The sequence below is a fragment of the Haemorhous mexicanus genome, chromosome 2, assembly GCF_027477595.1.
Source record: "Haemorhous mexicanus isolate bHaeMex1 chromosome 2, bHaeMex1.pri, whole genome shotgun sequence".
Lineage (NCBI taxonomy): Eukaryota > Metazoa > Chordata > Aves > Passeriformes > Fringillidae > Haemorhous > Haemorhous mexicanus.
The window spans coordinates 20,781,084-20,801,350 of NC_082342.1; the positions used below are offsets into that span (position 1 = coordinate 20,781,084).

Sequence of the window (20,267 nt, forward strand, 5' to 3'; positions counted from 1 at the left end):
AGAACAAGGCAAGACAAACTTATATATTTTATTTGCTATTTTTATTTCACCTGCTAAAAAATGATTTTTTTTAAGACTGAATTGTATGAATTCTGCAACGCTGTCTTTTTGAACGTCTTCCTACCCGTATTAAACACCGAGGTGACAAAGAGAGCAGCAGTGGAAGGAAAGCGGGTCCATCTCCCCCTCCTTGTGGCTTTAGGCCAGTGAGCGATTAGAAGTTGGTCACTTCATTTGAGATAAATAGCTTTACCAAGAGAGAATATTATCCAGCCTTGATCTTTCCTTTGGAGCTGATCCACTTTGTAGTCATGAATTCTTGACTCAGTTGGGGAGAAACAATGGCATTACGGCCATGGATGTTAGAGTGCGCTGATGGGAAATGAAGTTTTCATCTTCCGGTCCTTGCTTCAGTAAATATTCCAAATTCATCAGAAAGAAAATTCGAAGACCAGGAATCCCCACTCAAATGACCTACTTCAAATAGTCTGCACGCATAAGACACATCAAGCAGGTGCTCTCATCTGTTAGGGGAATACCCAGCCAGTACATTATTGTCTAGTTAGGAGGCAATAATTTTGGAAATCATTGAATTTTTTGTATTGCAAGTGAATGGTCAACACATTTTATTGCTGGATAAGGTAAAATCATGTCTTCTGCATCCTTTCAGAGAGGAAGCTTACCTGGATCTAAAGCTGCTCAGCTCCATGATGGGATGCTTTGTCTTCAAAGGGAACTCTAGTCTTCGTCCTTTTGGATTGCTTCCATAGCTTTTCACTCACTCTTCAGGTACCTGTTAAAATGTCCTCTTATCCCATGCAAATTTTTATGGGCATAGTCACTGAATTGGGAAGTATTCCATAAAGTCCACAGGCCTTGTTGAGATGGATGCACAGGTCTCAAGGGTGTTAGCAGATGTTATTCTGAGGCCACTCCTGATCATGTTGGATGGACCATGGTGACTGAGGAAAGTGGCCAAAGACTGGATGAAAGCAAATGTCACCCATCTTCAAAAAAGGCAACCAGGAGGACTCAGAAAAGTACAAGCCAGCCAGCCTCATTTTGATCCCCAGGAAGTTGATGGAGTAGCTATTCCTGGAAAGCATTGCCAGGCACACGAAGGAGGACAGAACAAATGTAGTCAGCATGGATTTACCAGGGGAAATTGGTGCTTGACGACTTTTTAAACTCCTCCGGTGAATGAACTTGCCTGGTAGATGAAGAGAATATCATCTGCCTGGGCTTCAGGGAAGTTTTTGATGTTTATCTACATGGCAGCACACATACCTACGGGAAGGAATAGTGCAAAGAGCAGGGAACCAGTGTCTTTTCAATGATGCTCAGTGAAAAGACAAGAGGCAGTGGGCACACACTGCAATACAGGAGATTGCCTCTGAGCATCACAAAATTATTTTTTATCGTGACGGTGACTGAACCATGGCACAGAGTGTCCAGAAAGATGGTGGAATCTGGATCATTGAAGACATTAAAAGTAGGCCTGTGGGAGCTCAGCACATCACTCCTGATGTCCAGAGCTACCGAGAGAACCCTTGGGGGGCTCGGGAGTCCTGGAATGTTGCCAAAAGCACTTGGTGGCTTGATTTTGATCCATCTAGAGATGTGCCACCGATGTATGAGGAAATGGAACATGCGAGAACCACTCAGGTGTAAATAGTGAAGGGAAGATATTATTATAGGGTGAATTACAAATTTTGGGGTTTCGGTACAGGGGGGTGGTAGAGACAAGATGGAGGAATCAGGGTGTGCCACCAGGCTTTTCCTTCTTCTTCCTGTCTTCCATCTTCTGGGGTGGTGTTGGCACTTGTGGATTGGTCTGGGATGAGGGTGTACTTAGTGACGAAGATGATAGGTATTGGGGACAAAAATGTAAATATGATATACGTAGTTTTTGTTATAAAAGATGCGGCCGCCTTAGGGGTGGGCAGAGTGCCTTTGGCTGCCATGCTGGTAAGATCCTTCAGGCAGAGAAAGGACTTTATAGATAATAGATAATAAACAAACTGAAGACCGAAAAAACCTAGCGTCCAGTCTCATCCTTTGAAGCCCAGCGTGCAAGAACCATCCTAAGCGTGTCTGGGGGCAGAGACAGACAGCCGACCCCAGACTTGGCAGTCCCTGGGCGGGCCACGAGGTGGGCCACGAGGTGGGCCACAGAGGTGGGCCACAAAGGTGGGCCACGAAGCTGGGCTGCAAGGGCAGTGCTGCAAGGCCATCGAGAACTGCGGTTAAGCAAGCAGTCTCGCCGGCGGGCAGCTCCCTGAGTTGGACGGGTTCCCAGGAGACCACTGATAACTCCTTGGGAAAACAGCCAGAGGGATCCGAAGAAGTAGCGGCCAAAAAGGACATCGCACTCTACCTCTGCCGAAGAAAAATCGTACCAGAACAGCCCGGACCGGGATTGGAAAGGCGCCTCCGACCCCATCTCCTGTGACCTGCTGGACAGAGACCGGGAGCCTTCGGACTGCTCTGACGACGTGAATTCGGTAAGAAGGTCAAAAATTAAGAACATGGGGAAAACATACTCCCAGGAACAAATAGAGGTTTTGTCCGCACTACAAAGTGTGGCAGAGGCAAACACAAAGGGAATTTCTAAGAAAGCACTCAAAGATTTATTGATGTGGGTGAGACTTAATTATCCACATCTGGAAACCCGTGTGTTATTCGAAACGGGTTTCTGGCAAGAAGTTAATAGACATGTTTATCTTTTGGCTACAAAGGGTGATGGAAAGGCCTTGAAGTTACGGTCTCCAGCAAGGATCATGTTAGAGGCAATTACGGCAAGATCCCGGAGTAGAGCTAAAAGCTCATTAATTGTGAATCCCACAGGGGCGGGGGGAGGAGAGCAAAGCTCAAAGCAGAGATTGTCTCTGGTCCCAACCAGCCCTGGAGAAGTAGCTCCCGATGAGAGGGAGCGGGAAGTAGCTCCCGATGAGAGGGAGCGGGAAGTAGCTCCCGATGAGAGGGAGCGGGAAGTAGCTTTACCGCCTTCAATTCTTCTACCCCGAAAGTCCAGGAGGCCTCCAAAACGCCCTGAAACCCCAGAAACAGCGGGGAGTTCGGGTTCCGATTCGGACGCAAATACGGTCTTTACCCCAGATGAATTAGAATTTTCATCTAGTGAACCGGAGGGGCAAGAACGCCCTGTAGGGGCAAACCCTCCCAGTTCGCGAAAACAGCAAGGGAAAGGGATGGGAAAAGCGTCCAAGTCGGAAAGGGGGGGCGAACGGGGACCGGAGGGGGAGGAGGGATTGCTCTCTCGCGGCGAGCGTGGCTGCGCAGCGGCGGCGGCGAGCGGCGGGGGGAGCGCGGAGGCAGTGGGGGACGCGAGTTTCGGCGCGGGGGCTGTGAGCGCGACACCGACAGCGGCAGCCTCAGCTGGCGCAGTGCCAAAGACGCGCGCACAGGGCGAGACCCACAGGACGTCCGGGAAGGGCTCTCAAAATACAGCGTCCACGTCAGACGCGGGCAATGGGCGGGGAGCAGCCGCAGAGCTCCAAGCGGCACCCGTAGGTAGACGTAGGAGACGCGTGATGATGCAGGACCCGGAAGTCGAGCCACGACGGTCTGCTCAGATTGCGCTGCGCACGCAGGCACGGGCGGGGCAGGGGTTGTACGCGCGAGCAGGGGGCGTGAATACAGCGTCAGAGGAGGAGGAGAGGGAGTCAGGGACAGATATAGGGGAGGAGTCATCAGAGGCGGAGCGGGCCGGGGACAGTGACGTCAGTTCAGGGGAGACAGGGGGCATTCCCGAACCCGCGCATGCGCAGAGAGTGCGGAAGGAGCGCGGTCAGGGGCTAGCCCGATCCCCTGTGACGTTGCGGGCGAGGAGGGGCCGCGCGCGGGGTTCCACATCCCGGGGCTCCACCCTCTCTCCAGTTTCGGCTTCCCCGATCCCAATCCCTGCGATTCAAACCTCTCCCATTCCTGAGGGACGTTCATGTGTTCAGGCTTCATTGTTGGCTCATTCAAAACCCGTGCGAGCTCGGTTCCAAAAATCAGAAACGCTGCATTCAGCCGAAGCGGCTGAGGAGCCGATTGAGTCCGGGACGCCATTACGGCCGTCCAGGCGGACCACAGCGCCACCTAGTGGCGGGAACACCACAGTGCAGGACATGCCAGACCCGGTCGGTCGCATCACAGCGCCATCTCGTGGCAAAACGATAACAATGCAGCAGTTTTTCCCAACAACATACAAAAAGAAAACAGCGACAAAGAAGGAAAAAGCAATGCAGCAAAGAGATTTTCAGTCAACTTTAGAGCTTCAAGGGTTCGAAGACACATCATCAGAAGCGGAAGAAGAAGAAGAAGAAGAAGGAGAAGACATGATACAAATTACAGCTTCAGAGGGAACTCCAGCATGGATGTTTACAATGGCAGAAGCAGCAAAAGGCTTTCTGCAATCATTTGATACAGTAAAGAAAAAGAAGAAGAAGTCACGAGAATTTGAAATTCCTTTTCCGGATTTGGGAGTGAGGCCAAAAACCTCAAGTCGAAGGATGTGGACCAAGGAATCACCAATGACTTCCAGGGTTCCACTGTGCAACCTGTTGCCATCAGAACTACCAGAAGAGGAATTTCCAGAGGAAGAAGAAAGGCAACCGAAGAGGCCAATAGATTGGAAAAACATCAGAAAGGAGTTGTCCAAGGAGAAGGGTTTGTTAAGAGGATCAGGAGATCTGACAATGCCAGTGACGTATGATGCACAGGGACAGAACCCAAGGTGGGAGAGACTGGGTCACGACGTGGTCAAAGATTTAGCAAAGGCCATTCAAAGCAACGGGTTGAATTCGCGGTACTTCAAACAACTGCTGAAGGGGACATTTGACAATTATGAATTTACACCTTACGACATCCGAAGCCTTGTGTCAATTATCCTCACGGACACGGAGAATCTCATCTGGGACAGAAGATGGCGACGATACCTCGAAGGATTGAGGAACAGTTATCAAGGTGGACCAAATGCGAACCTCACTGTAGCACAGTTGGCAGGGGATCCTCCAAATGACAATCCAGCGGAACAAGCAGCACGACTTCCGAGGCAAGTGCTGAATGACATCAAAGAAGCGGCGCGAAGAGCAATCCTGCAGATTCCACCAGCAGGAGTTCCAGATACCCCATTCGCATCCATCAAGCAAGGTCCCACAGAATCATTTTCATCATATATAGATCGACTCTCACAAGCTGTGGATCGACAGGTGGTAGATGAACAGGTAAAGCAGCCACTCATGGAAAGTTTAGCCTACGGCGGTGCCAACCCGGATTGCCAACGGGTCATCTCAGCAATGCCAGGACGGCCATCCTTGGCAGAGATGGTGGAGGCTTGCAGCAAAGTGGGAACGCCTCAGCATGTTGCGTCGATCGTGAGGGACGAATTGAAAGGAGAGTGGGAAGAACAGATAAAGAGACAGCTGGAAGGACATCTAGCAAAACAGTCAGAGGAGAAGACGCTGGAAAAGATGCTCCAACAACAGAAGAGCGAAATAATGAACGAAATTCATGCAGTCATCAAGAAGAACAACCCATTGGGAGGACAGTGTTACAGGTGTGGAGCATTTGGGCACATGAGGAAGAATTGTCCACAAGCGAACGTACAAGTGCAAGCACCAAAGCTGCAAAATCCAATCTGCGCACGGTGCAGAAAAGGAAGACATGCTGTGAATGAATGTTACTCCCAGATGGACGTGGACGGGAATCCTCTACCGCGTCCGGGAAACGCCAGTTTCAGCGCGAGAAATCGCCAACGCGCTACGACACAAGTGATGGCGATGGCCCAAGAGCAGACAGGGCAATCATCGGAGAACGCCAGGCAAATGCACTCAGCAAAGTCCTCAGCCGATTCCCCAGTGACCCAGACCTCCTCCCACCAGGGGCACAGTGCACATTGGCAGCTTCCAAATTAGTGTGTTTCTTGGATGAGAGTCACGCAGAGATACCCACAGGTATCTGCGGGGATTCACACAAGAAGCAAGATTTTTTGATAGTGGGGTTGGACAGAAGTAGTACCCTTGGACTCATTGTTTATCTGTCTGTTGTCTCAGCAGACAAAAACACGGAACTGACAGTTTTGGCAAAAGCTCTCCGTCCACCATTGACCGTGGCGGAAAACACCCAAGTCGCAAGGGCTTTCGCCTTGCCACCACACGCCATCAAACAGGTCATGTCGATTTTCGACGAGGAAGGGTTTCCACTGAAGGAACATGTTGAGATACATGCTACATGGATAAAGCACATAGGCCGAGATCGACCCACGCTCACTTGTCAGCTGACTTGTGGAGACAGAACGATAGAGGTCAGAGGAATGTTGGACACCGGGGCAGATGTCACAGTAATATCCTACATCTTTTGGCCCCGTGATTGGAGCTTGATTGCACCCTTGGGGACTCTCTCAGGCATAGGGGGAGCTTCTCTTTGTCTGCAAAGTGAAAATTCCATCGTTGTCACCGGACCAGGAGACAAGACGGCGATCATTCGTCCTTTTGTTGTGCAAAAGCCAATCACCGTTTGGGGAAGAGATCTTTTGGCACAATGGGGCACGAAGATCGAAGTGGATTTTTAGTCGGGGTCACTGCGGCACTCACCACACTGAAACTGACGTGGAGAACAGATGATCCAGTTTGGGTGGATCAGTGGCCCCTTGGGCGAGAAAAATTGAGTGCGCTGAGAAACCTGGTCCAAGAACAATTGCAGAAGGGACACATCAAGCCAACAAACAGCCCTTGGAATTCTCCAGTGTTCGTCATCAAGAAGAAATTATCAGGAAAATGGAGGCTGTTGCATGATCTCAGGAAGATCAATGAGGTCATCGAGGACATGGGACCTCTCCAATTGGGACTTCCATCAGTTTCGATGATTCCCAGAGACTGGCCACTCGTGGTCATTGACCTCAAAGATTGCTTCTTCAGCATTCCGCTCCATCCAGATGACGCAAAGAGACTTGCCTTTTCTGTTCCAAGTGTCAACAAGGAAGCACCTCTGCAACGATACCATTGGGTGGTACTTCCACAGGGCCTGAAGAACTCGCCGACAATCTGTCAATGGTACGTGGCACGAGCTTTGTCACCGGCGCGGAAAAAATTCCCAAAGGTGAAGATCATTCATTATATGGATGATTTGCTCATTGCAGCGTCAACTCAACAGGAGCTGCAAAAGGCTCGTGAGTGCGTGATTGCAGAAGTGCAGAAGGCAGGTCTGGAAATTAGTGTTTCGAAGATCCAAGAGGTCTCACCTTGGAAGTATCTAGGGTGGAAGATCTCAGAGAGAACAATAAGACCCCAGAAAATGGAGGTCAGCACGAGAGTCAACAATCTACACGATTTGCAACAACTTCTAGGAGAAATCAACTGGATGAGACCGATTCTAGGAATCACGAACAGCGACATCCCAGCTTTGCTCGGTCTCCTGAGAGGAGACACAGACATTCGATCTCCCAGGACACTCACACGAGAAGCAAAAAGGGAGTTGGAGAAAATCACAGATGCCATTCAGAAGAGACAAGCGCATCGATTCGTTGAATCGTTGCCTTTTGAGTTAGCAGTGCTGGGAAAGGAGACACAGTTCCATGGTTTAATCTTCCAATGGGATCCATCGCAGAAAGACTCTTTGATAATCATAGAATGGATTTTTCTACCTCACAGGCCTTCAAAAACAATTCTTACAGACTTAGAAATGGCAGCACAGATCATCATGAAGGGAAGGACAAGGTTGCTGACAATGACAGGAAGAGAATTTTCAATCATTCATCTACCTCTGAAGAAAGACTACTTCGAGTGGGCGATGCAGAGATCAAAAGACTTGTTAATTGCATTGTTAGCCTTTCCAGGGATTTGCACAATTCATTTCCCACAACACAGGGTGTTGCAGTCACAAATATGTTACCGAGCGAAGCCAAGAATAAGCGAAGAACCTCTGGACGGGATCACGGTGTTCACAGACAGCTCAGGAAAGACACACAAGTCAGTAATCACTTGGATGAACTCAGAGACAGGGGACTGGGACTCAAATGTGAAGATGGTTCAGGGCTCTCCGCAAATTGTGGAATTGGCAGCAGTCGTTCGAGCGTTTCAGTTGTTCAAGCAACCCCTCAACTTGGTCACAGATTCCGCATATGTTGCGGGTGTGGTCAGGCGATTGGAGGGTTCGCTTTTGAAAGAAGCCAACAATGAAGTTTTATATTCATACTTAGCAAGCATGAAAACATTGCTAGAGAGCAGGGAACATAAATACTTCATCACTCACATCAGGGCTCACACAACACTTCCGGGATTTCTAGCGGAAGGGAACGCTCGAGCAGACAGGTTGACGATGCCCATTTCACAGACACTCCCAGACATTTTTGAGCAGGCAAAATTAAGTCATGCATTTTTTCATCAAAATGCACAAGCGCTGATGGAATCCTTCCGTCTCACAAAAACTCAGGCGAGGGAGATCATCAGTGCTTGTCCAGACTGTCAACTTGTGCAGCCGCCAGCTTCAACAGGGGCAGTCAATCCACGAGGGCTGCAAAGTCTTCAACTATGGCAGGCAGATGTCACAAAGTATCCATCATTTGGGAGGCTCAAAAATGTTCATGTTTTGGTAGATACATTCTCAGGAGCAGTTTTCGCTTCAGCACATGCGGGGGAAACAGCAGATCATGCTTGTCGGCATTTCCTGCAAGCATTTGCATCGTTAGGCGTGCCTCAGGAGATAAAAACAGATAATGGTCCAACATATACAGGCAGGGTGCTTGACAAGTTCTTGAAAAGGTGGGGTGTCAAACACACGTTTGGTATTCCACATTCACCTACAGGTCAGGCAATCATTGAAAGAACACATTATACCCTGAAATCCCTTCTGGACAGGCAGAAAAGGGGTGAGCCAGAGGCCACGCCTCACATGAAGTTAAACAAAGCATTGTATGTGTTGAACTTTCTCAATAGTTCATCCTCAGAGCCCAATCCACCCATCTTGAGACATTTTTCAAACAGTTCTCAGGCAAGATTAAGGGAGAATCCTTTAGTCTTGGTCAGAAACCCCGAGTCAGGACAAATAGAGGGTCCTTTCAGACTAATCACTTGGGGCAAGGGTTTTGCTTGTGTTTCCACAGGGCGAGGTCCGAAGTGGGTGTCAGCGCGGCACGTGAAACCGTTCCGGACGCAAGAGCAGGAAAGCACCGGTTCCGGAAGCAGAGAGACGAGTACTCAGACAGAAGAGGAAGTTGAAGTTACAAACAGCAGTTTGGAGAAGACAAAAGAATAAAAAGACTTTAGGGATTTTTCTTTCTTTGGGGAGAAAAAAGGTTTGGGAGGAAAAAAAAAAAAATGGCAATGTTATGTTACGGGAATGGGATCATAAGGTTTGTGATTCTCATGTATTCCATTTCGTCATCAATTGCTTCAAATGACGAAGCAAATTTGCCAGTTAAACAACCAAAAAAGAATGTCTGGGAAGCTTTAGCTCAGGCAGCGAATTTAGATAGTATTTGTCTAACTCACTCCAGACCAGGGAGTCCATTTTCGGCATGCATGATTGGGATGCCGGTGGACGAATGGCCAATTCCAGGGCACGCTCCAGTCAAAATCTCACAGGTTGTTAAAGATCCTGTGACGGAGTGGCGTGCTTGGACGCATCTTCTTCCTGTGGATTCTACTGAGCCTCAGGAATTGGAGATTTTTGGGTCCATGACAATGGAATTGTGCATGCAATTCGGAAACTTAAATGTGGCAAAAAATAAGACCATTGATGTCACACCGAATCATGAATATTATAAAAATGCATCAGCTTGGTGCAAAAACACAATAACAACTACAGGGTCACTCCAAGTTCCAGTGCAATTGCCAAAGGGATTGTTTTTGATTTGCGGGGACAGAATTTGGTATGGTGTTCCTGCGAATGCAATGGGAGGTCCATGCAGCATTGGAAAGATTTCAATGTTGTCACCAGATTCAAAAATGCTAAAAAAGTCAAAACGCAAAGAAAAAAGAACATTACAACATTATAGCACAAATTGCGATGATACAGTGTACACTTGGGACAAGGCAAGGAGAATTGCGACAGCAATTTTCTCACCTCAGACAGCGTCGGGGGTGGCCTTGACTCAATTGGACCACATGGGTTGTTGGTTGAGCAAACATGCTCAATCAGTCTCTCTTGCACTGAGTGACATGTTGAAAGACTTGAGCAGTGTAAGACAGGCAACTCTACAAAACAGGGCAGCGGTCGATTATCTGTTGCTTGCCCATGGACATGGATGTGAAGAATTTGCAGGGATGTGTTGCATGAATCTCTCAGACCATTCACAATCAATTACAGAAAACATCAAAAAGATAAAAGACAGCATAGAAAAACTTGGTGAGATCACTGGATCATGGATTGATGATGTAGTAAAGTTTTTTGATCTTTCTCCCATATGGAGAGAGCTTTTGAGGGTAGGATTTTATATTTTGTTAATCCTTGCAGTTCTCATAGTCTTCATACCATGCATCCTTTTGAGTGTACGGCCCATTGTACGTTCGATTACAAAGGAAGTGCTTTTTGTGCAAACAGAAGGGGGAGATGTGGGAGCTCAGCACATCACTCCTGATGTCCAGAGCTACCGAGAGAACCCTTGGGGGGCTCGGGAGTCCTGGAATGTTGCCAAAAGCACTTGGTGGCTTGATTTTGATCCATCTAGAGATGTGCCACCGATGTATGAGGAAATGGAACATGCGAGAACCACTCAGGTGTAAATAGTGAAGGGAAGATATTATTATAGGGTGAATTACAAATTTTGGGGTTTCGGTACAGGGGGGTGGTAGAGACAAGATGGAGGAATCAGGGTGTGCCACCAGGCTTTTCCTTCTTCTTCCTGTCTTCCATCTTCTGGGGTGGTGTTGGCACTTGTGGCTTGGTCTGGGATGAGGGTGTACTTAGTGACGAAGATGATAGGTATTGGGGACAAAAATGTAAATATGATATACGTAGTTTTTGTTATAAAAGATACGGCCGCCTTAGGGGTGGGCAGAGTGCCTTTGGCTGCCATGCTGGTAAGATCCTTCAGGCAGAGAAAGGACTTTATAGATAATAGATAATAAACAAACTGAAGACCGAAAAAACCTAGCGTCCAGTCTCATCCTTTGAAGCCCAGCGTGCAAGAACCATCCTAAGCGTGTCTGGGGGCAGAGACAGACAGCCGACCCCAGAAGGCCCAGATATAATCCTGGGCAACAGGCTCTAGGTATCCTGGTTGAAGCAGGGGGATGGGACTTGGTGAGCCCCACAGAGCCCTTCCACCCTCATTCATTCTGTGCTAGTGAATTCTCTTAGAGATGCATTTCAAGGACTGGCATGACAAAGCTCTGTGCAGAGTGAGATCCAAATGGACATGGGATTTAAGTTCCTTAAGTAGTGTTCAAGAAGAATGTAAAACTCCAGGAAACCTGTCTCTTCCATAACTGAATCCCTTTCATGGGAAAATTCCCCAGCTCTAGAAAGATCCTCTGAGACGCATGCTTAAGACTGACACTGGCAGAGCAAATTTCTCCCTATGCGTGTCTAAGACCAGTTAGGATCTTTACCAAAAGTGTTGTCAACGTAGTCACAGAAGGCATATTGTTAAGAAGTGACAACTTACATCAGAATGGCAAATATTGGTCCACCAATGAATTACTGTATGGGAATTATCGACTTGTATTCCAAATAAAAAAAAAGGAGTTGGTCTTTATTGAACTCTTTCATTGCAATATTCATAAGGGAAGAAAAAGACCTATGTCCTTAACTTTCTTAATTCTAACAAAGATTTAAAAAATTCCTTGTAAAAAGCGTACCTTAATTATCGGTCTATGAAACAATTTGAGTTGGGAAAAAAGTCCTAAAATTGTGTAGACAGTTGCAGAGAAAGCAAGAAAATAGGAAAGAAACAAAAACAGAGAAAAAGAGTCATCTTGAGTCTGCTAGCTAGTTCTAGAAGTAGTCTGCTAGAAAAAGGAAACCCCAGTTGAATTTCAAATGTGTTCATGCACTTGATTCAGTAACTGGTCCATGTAAAAACCAGTCCTTTCGTACAACTTCCCCCAGCAACAAAAACTTCAACAGATTGACGCCACCATCATGCCTGTCCCAGATGTATTTAAAATAGAAATGATGATTTTCTTGAAAATCTATTTGCGTCAAAGTTGCAAGACATTGGAGGGATTCTCCACATTCTCCTTCCTCCACGCGGCTTGAAAGTATATTTGATAAAATATGCAACAAAGCATGTGATTTACAAGGTAGAGTAAAATGGATGACTTGGGAATTGATCTCTTTTGGATATGAAACTTCATATCCACTCTCTGGGAAGTTTCTAAAAGAAATTATGGAGCTGAGGCATGAATCTGCCACTCCGAGTGCTAAGCAAACATAGACACTCCCCTTCACATGGCCCCACCTTCCGCACACACCTAGGCATGCACAGAGATCAGCATAGCAGATCATGAACACCTTGGAAAAGACTGAAATGCTAAATAGCTCTCTTTGTGGACAAAATAGCCGGTACACTATTTCAAATATCTGCTACAAAAACTCTGTTGAATATCTACCTCGTATTTAAAACACAGCTTTTCATTGAATTCTGTTTGCAGAATATTTTCCTTCCATTTGTTCCTTTAAAATTCCTTTGTTCTATGTCTAGAAATATTTTCTTCTAAAAATAGAAACAATTAGATGATGTCTTTTCAGAAGAAAACATTGGTTTAGACAATTTTTAACCATCATGGTATGGAAGAATTTATTTGTCCCTCACTAAGGAGGAATAAGTATTTTGATCATAGATCATTTACAGTGAAATACTTGACATTTTTAAGATGCTTTCAATCAATTTTGATCCTCATTGCTTATTCATTGTAAACAGTAAGTTTTCAGTGCATGGAAAGTGTGTGTGGTATGTCTACATTAGTTCAAACACCAATTCCAACTAATGGCCAGGCTGAACTACAGTAAATAATGTCCTGAAGGATATTTTGCCGCCTTCTTTGGCACTCCTTGAAATCCTAATGATCGGCATGAAGTGTCGAAATACAGAGATTTTCTCTCAGAGGGTGTCCCATGTTGAAACCCATCCCATGTGTTTGATGTTGTAGTTCTTATCGCTTTTAAAATTTGATATCTACTGCACAGTTTTCATGAAGCTTTCTGTTACAGTAGTGAAAATCACAGAGAAATGCAATTTTGTACAACTTTGAATTTACCCCAAGAGCTGAGAGAAAATTTGTTCGTATACCTCAATCTGAGTCTCTTCTATATTCAAGCTTTGTTTATCTACCATCAAGGGTCGCATTCGTTGCTGTTCAAAGCCCCATCCAAGCTGACTTGAATACGTTCAGGGATGGGACATCCACAACTTCTCTGGGCAACCCGAAGCAGCGTTCCAGCACCCCAACAGCAAAAAATGTCTTCCTTTCATCTAATAGAGATCAGAAATACTAAATCTAGGTATATAAACTTTGAGGAAAGGTTTGAAATTCTATTGATTTGAAACACATTTGATAGGAATACTAACTTCCAGACGACTGAAATATGTTGATGGCCATTTGAGATTGACACTTTTTGAAAAAGTGCATGGAATTGAAAATTAAAACCGGCAAAATTAAAAACTTCTTGCCATTTTCTTTTTCCTCTGATCTTCAAAATTGCATAGGTCAGATATCTGTGCTTCATGCAAATCTCTCAGATACTCTCAAACAAAAGCTTTTCTTTCAGACTAAACTGCGGTTTAGGTAGAACACGAGTGCTTAGTGAAGGTTTTTCTGGGCATAGGGGGATTTGTGTGCACAAGAGGTTTTATCCAAACTGGAAAATTCATCCCAGCTGCATTTGTTCATCATTCCTACTGCATCAGGCCTGAAGATTCTGTGAAAAGTATCCTGTGGACCTTGAACATAGCTCATGTGAAAGAGATGAGAGGTGATGGAGAAGTTGAGGGAGAGAATCAAGAGCATATGGCCCAGTAAAGGCACCAGAAGGTATTTTTTCATGTGGTCCACAGCCCAAACAATTGTTTAGCACCGTTTGAAGGCTGTGTCTGACAAAGAGGGCTGAAGCAGGTCTTCAAAATATCCGGTAGATCAAAATCCATGGAAGCAAATGACCCTGGCCAGTCACCTTGCTGCTGATCATTCACCCTCCATACCAGCTGATCAGGCCTAGCAATGCTGCTGCAAAAGTGTTGTGAAAAAGGCAGGCACTTTTTCACAGAGGCAGGGGAAAATGCCCTTGGATGGTGATTCCAAGAGATAACTTGATGGCGCAAGTTAGGTACTCTTATCTACTGTGCAATATCGAAGTTGGTGAGTTCACCATCTGTAAGCATCACTTTAGAAAATAAATGTTTGATCCACAAAACGATACTTCCTATGTCCTGTCTACCTGCTTCATTTCAGCCAATGAATAGGCTACGTTCCATCAGCAAAGTGTTCATGATCATATGCTTCTTTAAACTGTGGTCATTCTTTCTTTGTTTCTAAATCAGACACTGTCTATTCCTAAGATTCAGATGTCCATGGGTAGGGGTGTAATTAAGTTCACTGTTAAAAAATATCCTTCTTGTTATCTTTTTAATAAATTACTGAGATGTAACATCAGTCTGAGAGCTGAAAGAAACCCCTTCATTTGCTGTTTGCCAAGTATCATCTATGTGATACAAATTCTACTTGACCCATCCATTGCCATCTAATACTACTAGTAATGCCTTCACAACCTTTTCTTCATCGTTAGGGATTTTGGAGAAGTGAAAGATTTGAACATAAGCAAGGGCATTTGTTCAAGATGCTCCAGAAAGAGCTGCCGTCTGTTCTCTTCCTTGCTGCCTATGTTGGCAGGAAGCTGCAAAAAACCTAAAGATAACTAGAAAGCGTGTTACTTTTAGTCTAAATTTGGAAATGATGTTTGGAATACCCTGTTAAATGACAAGGTGCTCTTTTAAAAGATGGCATCTTCAGGGGAAAAGTCAGTTTAGAGAGGTTTCGAGACAGTTGCTTCTGGAAAAAAAAAAAAAAATTGAGGTATCCAAGGTCTTTAGCCATACCACTTGGAAGATTGATTCAAAACACAGTTCCTTCATCTAGGAAGAACAGAGGACCATAGATGCAGCCCATTTCAAAACGGAGTTCTTTATCTGTCAGGTTGGGATTTACTGGACATCATTTCTTGTAAAGTCGAGGGACTGCAGTTAGCTCTCCAATAATTTCCTTCCCTGAAATTCATCTGCATTTGCTCCTTTCTCCAACGTTCCCATTTCTTAGTGCTGGTATACTCCATCTATGCATTAGAATATTCAACTGGAGTGTGTGTCCGATATTTTCTCGTTAAAATTGGCTGGAACGCAATGGATAGTTCCAGTTGCTTGTATACACTAGTTTTATTTTGACAAGTTTTCTTTGAACAATGTTTAAGCAGCAGTAGGAAATCGGAAGTACAGCTTGCAGCAGGGAAAGACACTTCTGCTTGCTCAAGTTTCCTGTAGTCAGATAGATGCCAAAAGGCTTTTCACAGTACTACTACTGTCTTGTAGGAATACTTGATCTAATCCTACCTTTGATACAATTACGAATGGGCTACTTTTCCACAAGGTGGAACATTTTTCTTTTAATAATATGTTTTTTGTAAGTTGGAAACATGAACTTGTGCACCAGTCAGGTGGAAGGTACTCTTACTTCTTCATAAGTTTCACAACATTATTTAGAAAATATTGACTCTGTGTAACTTCAAAAGAAGAATTCTGGGCATCTTCATTCTATGGATGTGATTTTTGTTCTACCATGCTGTTCTTGTTTTCTATGGAACTCATTTTTACCAATAGAAATATTTTTCCCTGACACCTATGGAAAATACCTATGTTTACTCAATATTGCAGCCTCAGTACACTGTTTAGAATTATTTCAACATGGTCCCAAGCATATCCGACAGCTAGACAGCAGAGGTTAGCAACAGTGAGTGGGAATAACTTCTGAACCATTTCAGTAGATTTCCCAGGAAGGGCTTGCTTTCTGCCCCTGCAAATTTTCCCAGAGATATTGTCTGGTGCACAGTTGCATCAAAAGAGTATTTTTGCACAAACCTTGGGCCAAGCTCTGTCTCAGATTTACTAGGGAATGCAAAGAGGGTGAAAGTGCTGCTTCAAAGCCCTCTGTGTGCTTTCCGTACCAAAAGGGAGGTGACCCCAGAAATAAGTTTTTGATCTCTCTTCAAAACACGAGGCATGTCACCGGCTCATTCATCTTTTTCTGGGACTCAGCATCTAAAGACCAAGAAGCCCTCTTGCTTGCTAAAGTGTGTTCAGCAAAAAAACCCTTGTCCCATCAGCAAATTGGAACACAGCTGCATTCCAGTCAATACCAATGCTGGCAGGGCAATACTCTAGCCCAGTAGTAACATGCCACTGTTAGAAGACTGTGTAAAAATCTTTGTGTACAAAGTAATGAGAGGGAAAAATAGAATTGGGAAGAACTGCACATTGTTCTGGAAAAAGCCTCCTGCCACAGTCTTACAGACGTCATTTTCTGGTATCATTTTTAAGAGTTGGAGTTTCTTAAATTTTGTACAAGATAAAATCTTACTGGACCTTGAAGTTTCCCTACTAGAAGTACAGCCATTTCTTAGTAGAATAGAAGTAAGCCCTTTGAATATGTACAAATGGCCTTTCAAAATACATATGCTATAGCCCACTGTGAAAGGAATTAGCTATAAAAATAGAAATTCAAAGGTTTAAAAAGGTTTTGAATAAAGTAAGTCTAAGGTGATAGAAGAAGAAAACAGCAGTTTTCTTCTTCTGCTGAAAAAACAACTCCGAGGACATTGTACTCTACAGGTGTATTATATCACTTTCTGAAAAACTGAGTAGGTTTGCTATTTCAAAAGGTTTTCATTAGGAAGGAAGAGATTCCTTTGGAAAAAAAAAACTTCAAATTGACTTGACATGAATGTTATGACACTTCACTTCACCAATCATGAAGAAAAATTCTCATCACTTGATATGGAAATCATGACGGTAACGGAGACAAAGATGTCTAAGCCGTGCCATCAGGAACATAAAAAAGCATTAGAATGCAGGTAAGACTGAGCTCCTGAACTAGTGAGAAGAGAACGCAACCAAAACATTTTCCTTTAAGAGTCTTCAGGATGAACAGCAGATCAAATGTTTTCCTGTGAAGTATTTATGAATAGAATTAACCTTTAAAAGAACGTTGTTTTCAAAAACCTGTGTCCAGTATCTCTTAGAATGATACAGAGTTCTTATTACTAGAAAAAAGAAAAGTACTTTTTTCCAAACTGTTGGGCACTTTTAAACGATCTACAATAAAAAGAGTACTTTTTCCTGCTGGGAATGGTGTTCATTACAAAAAAGCCTTGTCGCACGCTTGGTACTCTAGTGTCTTGATTAGCATAGTTTTTTCTTCATTGACTCTTTTTCACCTTGAAATAATGGCGTCTTTGTACTTATGCAGCATCCATGAAGAATTTCTTGGGTGTCATTTTGTACTCGATCCTAAATGGCAGCTTCTGCATTCTGCCATCCGTCTAGCTTTCCCATTTGATGCAGCTTCTGAGAGGTCTTTTCAGAATTGAGGACTACCTGCAAGAATGATGCTAAATGCATGCATTTTACTCCTTGGTTAATGCAAAAGAGTTTTTCCTTTACAGCATAATAATAATAGGAAAAGAATGATGGTGGATTCAATTCTTATAGTAATACAAAGAGGACTATTATCATCATTAGAAACCAAGCAAGTCATATTTATTGCTCATGCAGTACAACCACTAATGCAAATTACCCTGTAAATTCAAAATGAATCTGTATCACAGGAGTGGATTGAATGTCTCTCTTGATATTTTGCTTAAAGCAGAAAATTAATTCTTTTGACAGCCAACTCATAATTGCAACCTAACTTTCAACTACAGCTTTCAAACAGTGGAAACATGTCTGTTTATAACACGATACGGTACCGTACACAAGACCAAAACAGGTCCTAGACGTTCAAATGAAAGAAAAGATCAAAGGACAGATTAATTCATGTCTGCAAGCCCTCAAGAGCGTGCAGGTCAAAAGTCCCCAGAAAACTAGGCCAGTGGCACAAATTCTCGATGTTGGCACCAGCAGAAGCAGCTGCTATCTTTATAGGATGCAATCTTGCTTACGTCATCCTTCAAAGCAATCTTCTGTCCCCCTGCCCAATATGCCTTCTGCTCTACTCCTTGGACTTCACGTTTGCATTTCTACAGAGTCCTGCAAACGGACTCAAAGTTCAGGTAATAGATTTCCAAGATTTAGAAATATTGTGTTAAGTCTATTTCTTTCTTATTTCATCCCGTCTAAGCATACTGTAACTTTCTGAGGTGAAATATGTCGAGTATGTCACTTGTAGTTTACATGTTAGTTCTGCTTGACATTAAAACTTCTCACAGACCCCTGGGATGCCTTACTGCAAAAATATATAGCTGCAAAGAGTGGTTGCACAAAGTTAGAAAGGCCAGAAAACCATGTAAACAACCTAACAGTAGAGGCTTGAATTTCTGAATATAATCTTGCACCATCTAAAGTCAAAATAGAATATTGAAATGATTTTCATCTAATAATGAGCGTGGGGAAGAAAGAATCCAGATAGGCTTTTTTTTTTTTTTGAAACAGTTCCAGGAAATACATGGCCTTAACTTGGAAGTATAGCATTAAATATTTTTATACAGCATGAGTTCTCATTACCTAATCATATGATTTGTAGAACTGAATTGGAAAGTAGGAAATAAACAAAGAAAAATATTCAAGCTATAAAAAATGTGAGTTTAAAATTTTCTTTGTATTTCTGATTAAAACGATGAGGTAGCCAAATGGTCACCCATTATTTTCAAAAGCATCTGGACATAAAAAACGGATCAATTTTGGCGGGACTTGGATGTCCGGTATTCCTGAAAAGCTTTATTTCACTGCTTCCCAAGCCTGATTCAATCCCCTTAAATGCAGCTGTATTTCAGTTGCTCAGTGAAAGTGTCCATGTCATGCATATAGTTTACAAATAATCTGCAGAAAAAGCTAGCTAGATTTAAAGATCTTTTTTCTGTAAATGGCCTTCAACTGATTTCTACAAACACACAGCTGGGATTTCTGCTGTCTTCTTCAGGCCACTTCCTGGAGAGACCTCTCCATTAAATTTGTCTCGTTCTACTAAGAACGCTTCTGGTGATCCAAAGTCAGCATTGGGATTGTCCAACTGCATGGAATTACTGTCTGCTAGAGCTGCACACTGAGGGCTTCTGTGTGCAGCATCATGTGAGCCCTGCTAATGTCACCCTGTTGGTATAAACTGAGCTAAGTGGACCTTAAGGGACAAGATTGTGCACTGATTTTGTAATAGAAATTAGGTACTAAGAAGGAGGCGGGAGGATTTCAATGTTTCTGCCTCCAGCTGAAGCAACACTAAATCTCGGTCTTTATCTGAAAAACGAGGTGAATTAACCCGTTTGGCATTCATATGCCAAAAAGGTCAGTAATACACTCAGAACTGTCAAAAGAGTAACAATTCCAATCATTACTTTCTAAAAAGAATTCATTTGAAGAAGTCAGGAAGACAGATGAAACATGCAAATATCCTAGCCTGAGAATCATTCTGTTGATCTGCACAGGTTTCTTATTATATTCCCATCTAATGCATTGGTCATGTGTGCTTGTGATGACACAAATACTTGCAAAGCTTACCAGATAAATCACGTTCTCTTCAAACAGCAAAGCATTTCTTGATGGTTGCATTTGCTAATTCCATTTAGACTCAATGTTCTTAAAGGTCTTTTCCAACCAAAGTTCAAACCATCATTCTCTAAGTCGCACATCCTGATTGTCCTGGTTTAGGGCTAAATTTGGCAGAAAACCTCAAAAAGGGCCACTGCACCCTCCCCACCACCGAAAGCCCACCCACACAGCCGCTCCCTTCAACTGGTTTGGGGAGAGAAGTGGGAAAAAGCTGTTTCTTTTACAGGCAAAGCACTCCCCAGCACAAAAAAATGAACAATACCAGATGACAAAACTCATTTGCCGCACTGAAGAGACGACAAATCAGAAAGTCTCTCCTGTGGGTGCTCACTCTGTTATCAATGCCTCCGGCAATGGGGAAGGCTGCTGCCCAGGGTAGGCCCCAGTAGGCCACAAAGTGCAAGTTCCCAGTGCTTCCCAGGTCCCAGTCCGGAGCAGATTCGAAACGTTCCAAGAAAAGGGAAAGGAAAAAAAAAACCAGTCCAGGGAAAACTCTGCCTCAGCCAGCTAAACC

At 44.1% G+C, this 20,267-nt stretch overlaps 1 long non-coding RNA gene across 1 annotated transcript; it reads left to right on the plus strand.

Moving 5' to 3' along the window:
* The first annotated feature begins 2,356 nt into the window (after positions 1–2,356).
* On the plus strand, positions 2,357–9,261 carry LOC132324250 (uncharacterized). Its single transcript, XR_009485553.1, has 2 exons — positions 2,357–2,504; positions 9,107–9,261. It is a non-coding gene; the product is annotated as an uncharacterized LOC132324250 (long non-coding RNA).
* Positions 9,262–20,267: the final 11,006 nt, after the last annotated feature.